Below are 8,222 nucleotides of genomic sequence, written 5' to 3' on the forward strand. Positions count from 1 at the left end.
CGCGGAGGTCACATTGTTGGAGTAAAGGTAAGTATTCACTTTGACTTGCAGTTCCTTTATTTGCTGGAGAGGACGTTCCAGAACTGTTGGAACTCTCATACCCATGTGCTGTTTCTTCTCCGCCATCAGACTCACAATCACTATTCCTATCCAATATGTCTGTATCTACTTCTGATAATTCCCGGTAGAATTTTTGCATTATAATGTCACGTAACATGCATGCAAACGGCTCATCCTCACTCCAATTACATCCTCATTATCCGGTATGTAAGTTCGACGTACCATTTCGCGCGGCAGGTAAACAATGTTCACAGGATTAATTGACTTTAGCATACTCATGTCTGCCGTTAGTACGTGCACTTCACTACTGAACACCGCAATGGTCTCGCTCGTACTGTCTGTACAGCTACGACGTAGTGAGGCCAGTACGCTAACTTTCAGATGGCGTTAGCGGCCGCACACGTAGTTTTACAGATGAATGGCATTGATAGCTATTCGAACAGGTACAATATTATATTTTAAACGAGTTTCCAGTCGGTTTCAGCCGTTCGAGCTGGGTACTTCCCTCGTAAGAGCGGTAGTGTCTTAATAGGAGGGGTCTTTCTCTGTATTTTAATTCAATAATTTAGTTTCTAGAGGTTGGTAATGCACACCGACTGACACGGCTCTTCTCCGCGGCTGCCAACAGTAGCTGGTGCCACCTCCACAAAGAGGTCCACTCGTAGTTGCCGAATTGCGGTATTTAGAGTTTGCTGTGAACATGTTTTAAAACTGCGGGAGATAATTGGAATCGTGAGGAGGGCGAACGCAGGGTAGGCGTCAAGTGACCGACCGGGCGACCGTTCGGAGGGGGACAGAGAAGGCGATAGTGGGTGGCGGTAATGGAGAAGTCACCAAGGACTATCGAGACGCGCGGAACTGCTGACATGGGAATCTGAACTCTCGGGCGCTGGATTTGGGGCAATGGGGTCAACTTCAATTCTCTGCCACGCTCTCAAACTGCGTTTCGAGATTTATCCCCCCCCCCCTCACGCCCTGCGTTATACCTAAATTGTATTGTGATGAATGTTGCCAGGTGGATACATACATTTCTTCAGCGGAGGGAAATTTTAATGTTCAAAAGGAAAATTTAAGGACTAGAGCAATGATTCTACAATATTTTTCTCCGAGTACCAACGGACTGAAGACGCAAGTATCAAGTATCTCCTAGTAAAAGAACTGTAAGGATTTACCATGAAATAACGTACCGGTACTTAAATTTGCAATTCTCGAAGTTAAATTTTGTTGGCATTTTATTATTTTCTGTGATTGATACTGACGTGGACTGGACTGAGCTCGTGGTAGAAGGAGTAGCAGTGGGATTACATGTCCAGCATTGTGTGAGGCGTTATCAGATAAAAAAATTCTGTACGAAGGAACTACGGAATTCACAACACATTTTTAGCTTCATAATACTAATATTATAAATATATTAATTTGTCCTACAGAATTTATCTGTAATGTTGACACTTACGGTTTTACTAATAAAAACTATATAGGCCTACAGACGTTTAACTGTCTTATACTTATACAATGAGTAGCTCGTTTATAAGTCGTATGTAAATTCCTTACTAATAATCACTACATACGTCGTGTATAACAGTATAACTGTTACACAGCTACGTCATAGTTTCGTCATTACTTCGTTACGAAAGGTAATAGAATATCTGAGGTTCTGTACTGGATCCGATAGAGCGCTCTAGTGTGGCGTGTTAAATATAGATAGTACAACTGGCTCTAATCGATTACCACACTTCATTTTGGTCAAAGAGTACAAGCTACAGCAATATTATTCTAATAATTCTATGATCTTTGGTTTGTTCTTCTGTGGTTACAAGGTAAACATCATCATAAATGACAGTCGATACGAACAGCTGTTAAAGGGGCGGCCATTTTTTCCCTATATACAACGCTTAAACAAGCAATTCCCATTGTATAGTTACAGCCTGTTTATACGTCCATAGCTTATTCACGGTTTATTAGTAACGTTTTCTGTCTCAACTCTGCATAAGTCTCGTATAAAAACTATACACAGTTTATTAGTAAGACTGTTAATATTTTAGGAGAAAAATTCGATGTAGCTCAGTGGTCAGAGCGTTTGGTACGTAGAACCAAGGACCCGGGTTCGATCCCCGGCGCCGGAACGAATTTTTCTCCTAAAATATTAAGTGTCAACATTACAGATAAATTCTGTAGGACAAATTAATATATCTATAATATTCTCTCGGCTAGCAGTGCATAATAACTGCGGATTCCCGGCCAACAAGTCACTCAGCTGAGTGCTAATGGCAGTTGACATTGGATACACGTCAACATATATATGCCTAACTTGGAGTCAGGCCATAAAGGGGAACATCGAAGGAGGAAAGTTCGATCCGGTGCTGTGGATTGAATTCGGCGTAGCTCAGTGGTCAGAGCGCTTGGTACGTATAACCAAGGACCCGGGTTCGATCCCCGGCGCCGGAACGAATTTTTCTCCTAAAATATTAAATTCATAATACTAGCTAATTAAAGAAATAATACCCTCCTGAATAGTTAATTCTTTATCTGTAATATTATTTGACTCTTGAAACTGAAGAATAATGGTATTTTACAAACAACTTCAAAGTAGTATAATTCTGAAAAAACTGAGATTAAGACAAATGTTTATATGTCATTTTTTGGTCAGAATGTCTTCCGAAGTAAGCTCCGTAAGGGACGGTAGATCCTCGTGAATCATCCTGTGTATATTCTGCAATAATGTTAAAATGTGTAAAATTATGTAGTATGGTGTGAAATATGTAATATTATACCAAATATGTAAAAAAATGTAAAATAAAATTTATGGACAACATTCCTACATATATATCTCATCAACATTTGTTTTTTATTCGTGTGTAAATATGTAGCATTAAAATATGTAATTACATAAAATCCGGGTTCTATTGATTACGGTAGGCGTACTCATAGTGACAGTGATGATATACGTAGGTGACAATGTCGTGGTGGTGATGATGATGATGATGATGGTGATACGATATTAATAGTAACAGTAACAACGCTAGAAGTTAATGACAGTGAAGTTGGTGATGATTAGGGACCGGATTTTTATGTAATATCAAGGTGTGAAATATGTACATATTTATGTAAGAAAAATAAGCTGAATATGTAGCAAAATTTGTAAAATCATGAAAATATTTAATATCAATATCTGGCAGGTACAGGATAGGTAAGACTCTCCAGTTGTGATTTCATACAGCACCCGACTTTTTTACCGCACACTTGACATAGGCTATTACTATTTTTCCACCTGTAGTGAAAGCTTCGTCCATCGCAATCCATGATTTTATTTTTGTACTTAAAAATAGTAGCTAAACTCACTTGCACTTTATACTGTAAGTACTAAAACTAGAGAAATGAGTGAAATTAATGATACAACAGAACTGCAAGCACTGTTTCGCTTTACTGGATCAGGAGAAAATAAGAGGAGATGTGGTACACATGCATTTTAGTTGCTCCCTGTAAGAAACAAAGTACCTAATAAAACCTCAAACTATAGGCATTTACAAAATGTTGTTGAAAAGTGACATTCCTGTCTCATTCTTATTGCTCGGAAAATTCCATTTCCATATAGGTCTACTAAATTTAAAGTAAAGTATCTACGTAAAGATTATTTTTTTGGTCCTACAGAATAATTAATAAGAATTAATTAAAGAGGTCAAGCAATAACCTGAAAAGCTATTTATTTTAATTTTTCAACATGTTCCCAGTTTGTTCCTTTACTTCAGCTTCTTTTCAAAAGTCGGCTACATTATTGCGGCTCCAGGGTTTTCCCTGGAAGGATTAGGAAGAGGGTGGGTAAGGTTGCATATTGCACGGGAACTGCTTGTTAAGATGTGTGCAGAACAATTATAGTTCGAGACAAATCATGTCGTCCTCATGCCACTCCACCGCATGAAGGCAACGCTACTTTCTGAGTAATTTTTACAATACAAGGTAGTTGCATGAGAAAGGTTTCCTTTTGTTCACTCATATTTGCAGTGGGCGGTATGGGGTGAGTGCCTCTATTACTTTCTGGAACTAAGAACATTTATATTTCGTCCCGAAATATATCCTGTCTTGGGTAGGTAAAAAGGCTTTTTTAAATCTGTGTATTTCAAATTGTGAACTTCCCCAGAAGAAGTGTTTTTTTTTTTCCTTTTAGAGAAGTAAAAATGAATAAAACCCCTAAATATGTAGATTTATGTAATACCAGGCCATGATATGTAATGTGGGGTAAATATGTAAAAATATATAGTATCAAATTTTAATATATTAATGGTAATTACAAGATTCGCAAAGATTTGTTCTTTATATACGGTTAGGTTGAAAGGAATATAATATGTAATTACTAGGGCTAGGATTTTGATGAAATTGCATCTTTTTTCTAGTAAGCCAGAAGCATAGCTGCTTTAGTATTTATATGTTATGTGATAAACTGTGTGTTTTAAGACATATTTGCTTAGGGCATTTTTTGCATTTTTTGCCTGTTTCAGCTCATAAGAGCATCTTTTGCTTTATTCGGTCATTTTTTAGGCATTTTGATTTGATTTTGGCCATAAATCCCCATTATTAATGTAAAATAATATCAATTTCCTTTGATATTTTCTTTACATATTTTGTCCATTACTATTCATTACTTTTGTATAATATTTTAATGGTTTTTCTACACAAATATTGCCATTAAAACGTAGTACATCCCACATAATGGATCAGTCCAACCATCCCTTCCATATAGCCTACTTTATAGCCTACCTGCTAATTCCAGATAAGAGTGGCCTTGTGGTAGACTACACGGAAACTAAAAGTAAAGTAAATCCATGGCGCTACAGCCCATGAAGGGCCAAGACCGACCAGCCGACTGCTGACCTGACGGCCACATGCCGACGCAGAGGTGAACGATCATAAATGGAAACTACATCAGATAGAATAATTAAAGTGTACTACTTAGAAAAATTATGTAAAATTTAATTTAATTACTAGTCTAAATATTAAGTAGTACAAAACCTCTTTTCCTACTAAGGCAATTATGTAAGATCAATTTTTAGGGAATTTTTAAGGGCATTTTTGAAAGATTTTTAGGTCATAAATGCATTGTTTTAGGACATTTTTTTCATGATTTATAGGTCATCAATATCCTAGCCCTAGTAATTACATAAAAATCCGGTCCCTAGTGATGATGTTCTTAGAGTTGGTATCGACGACCAGAGATAATCGCGCTGTATGGGCATTTACTCGCAGGTTCAGTCAGTTCCAACGTGAGACGCAGAAGTTATGCAGTCGTCGAAGTCTTGTTACGGGTGGCGGGGTGCGACTAGGTAGCCATGTTCCCGGTGATGAGCAAACTCTGCTGGTTATTGCACGAAGTGGTTCTTGTCCGGTCACCTCTGCGGTATGCGGTATGGGCTCAAGGCACACGCGGCCTCTGGAACAACCGACCATCAATTCACATACTCTTCACATTACCACTGTCCTGCTCTCTCTCCGCGCTCACACTCGCGAGGAACAAGCTGAGCTATTTATTTACTTCTGCCCTTCAACACAACGCACGAGAAAGGTTAACGACTTTATTATTATTAGGGCTAGGATTTTGATGAAATTGCATCTTTTTTCTAGTAAGCCAGAAACATAGCTGCTTTAGTATTTATATGTTATGTGATAAACTGAGTGTTTGAAATATATTTGTTAAGGCATTTTTTTACCTGTTTCGGCTCATAACAGCATGTTTTGTTTTATTCGGTCATTTTTCAGGCATTTTCATTTAATTTTGGCCTTAAATCCCCAATATTAATGTAAAATAATGTTTATTTCCTTTGATATTTTCTTTACATATTTTGTTCATTAATACCTATTATTTTGTATAATATTTTAATTGTTTCTCTACACAAATATTGCCATTTTAACATAGTACACCCCATGTTATCATTATTATTATTATTATTATTATTATTATTATTTTACACAGTCATTACTTTATTTTTCCATCAACACTTATATCTAGGTAATTGCCAATGTCTCAATGTAACACGTGCTGCGCTGATCATTTTAATTCTACTATTCCTTTAGTTGTGAGATTATATTTATATGTATTAATTCCTTTTTTTTAAGTTAATACTGTATACTAGAATGTATTTTCCTGTATTATTGTTATTTTAAAGTTAATACTGATTGTGTATATGTATTCAATCTCTCTTTTTTACTTAATTGTGTTTATTATTATTTTTAAGTTAATATTTGTATACCGGCATGTATTTTTCTGTATGTGATTTGATCCTGGTTGAGTGGAAGAGAAGGCCTGATGGCCTTAACTCTGCCAGGGAAAATAAAACTATTATTATTATTATTATTATTATTATTATTATTATTATCATTATTATTATTATTGTAATGGATCTATTCAACCACCCCTTCAATATAGACTCCTCTATACCTGCTAATTCCAGATAAGAGTGGCCTTGTGGTGGACTACATGGAAACTACATCAGGTAAAATAATTAATTAAATTGTACTACTGAGAAAAAAATTATATAAAATTAAATAAACTTAAATGTTGGTTCTAGAATTTAATTTAATTTCTAATATAAATATTAAGCAGTACAAAACTTCTTTTCCTACTAAGCCAATTATTAATCATAAATTTTTAGAGCATTTTTAAGGGCATTTTTTTTTACAGATTTTTATGGACATAAATGCATTGTTTTTAGGACATTTTTTCATGATTTATAGGTCACCAAAATCCTAGCCCTAATTATTATTATTATTATTATTATTATTATTATTATTATTATATCATCAAAGTCCACCGCTGTGAAGTAGCAGTTAGCACATCTGACCGTGAAAAGAGCGGGCTCGGTTTTTTCTGAGATTTTTCCTCAATCAGTTGAAGCAGAATTGCTGGGTAACTTTAGGCGTTGGACCTCGCATTCACTTCGCCATCATAACAGGTTCGTTCCAACAAGCGGTTCATGTATCAGTTTATGTACGAACCATGGATCATCTTATGTGCATTCCCTAGTTGGGTACCTGCTACAGGCTTGAAACAAAACTGGATGATGCTGGAACGATTTTTCGGATCACCGTGTACAGTGGACTCTCTTAAGTTCGACTGAACAGAATTGAAATTTCAGTCCAATAAGGGTAGTGGGTGTGGCAGGCGAAATGAATACAAATTCTTATTGGTTATCCATCAACGAATACAGTACTGTACTTGTATTTCCTGCCCGCCCCGAGACTTGTGTATGCGCTTCTAGTATCACAGTGGGTTTCGACAGTTCTGTCTCACAAACGGCGCAATTCTCAAATAGAAAAAGAAGAGTTCATTAATTTAAAATCAGTGATTAAATATGGATGTCCTAATCAATAAAATATTCTGTTTTCCTTTAACAAAAGTATCACTACAAGACACAGAACCAATTCCCATTCAAATGGCAAACCCATTTCTTAGTGCCCGCATAGGGGCGTGTCTAATTCTCCTACGTAAGCAGTCGAACTATAGACTGTCGAACTTAAGAGCATCCACTGTACTAAATCCAGGGATGCTATAACGGTGATCATCTTTGCTAAGAACGGGCTGCTTAATTATTATCCTTTCGCAGCTAATTCAAATTGCAGAAAATAGAATTTCGATAACACCTGCAACAACTTCTACAGAGGACAGACAGGCAGATCATTTCAAACACGTTACAAAGAATACATCACAGTCATAACAAAATTACAAAACACTTCCACATATGCAGAACACATCACAAATGCTAACAACACATACAGAGACATCAACACAGACATGGAAATTCTACACGGCCAATCAAAAAGCCAGAAACTAAACACACTAGAACAATACGAAATACACAAACACACAAAAACACATCAAAATGAAATTCTCAACACACAACTCAATTTCAGAACACACACACTCTTTGACTCCACATTATACTACACAAACACACCCCCACAGGAAACAAAACAAAAGGCGCCAAGACCAGCAACGACCAGTTCTGATGATGGCCGATAGCAGGCCGAAACATGTAAACAAGGTAACATAAAATTTAACACGTGAAAGATATATAATACGTTTTCCAAAGTGATATAGTATTATAAGTTGTGTAATCAAGATGTATTATTTTAAATATGAACTGTTGGATTGCGCAAAACGTTTCACAATAGTC

At 36.3% G+C, this 8,222-nt stretch overlaps 1 non-coding gene across 1 annotated transcript; it reads left to right on the forward strand.

Moving 5' to 3' along the window:
• Positions 1-2,432: 2,432 nt before the first annotated feature.
• TRNAT-CGU (transfer RNA threonine (anticodon CGU)) lies at positions 2,433-2,505 on the forward strand. The gene has a single exon. It is a non-coding gene; the product is annotated as a tRNA-Thr (tRNA).
• Positions 2,506-8,222: the final 5,717 nt, after the last annotated feature.

Source organism: Periplaneta americana, chromosome 8 (assembly GCF_040183065.1).
Source record: "Periplaneta americana isolate PAMFEO1 chromosome 8, P.americana_PAMFEO1_priV1, whole genome shotgun sequence".
In the NCBI taxonomy this organism is placed as follows: domain Eukaryota; kingdom Metazoa; phylum Arthropoda; class Insecta; order Blattodea; family Blattidae; genus Periplaneta; species Periplaneta americana.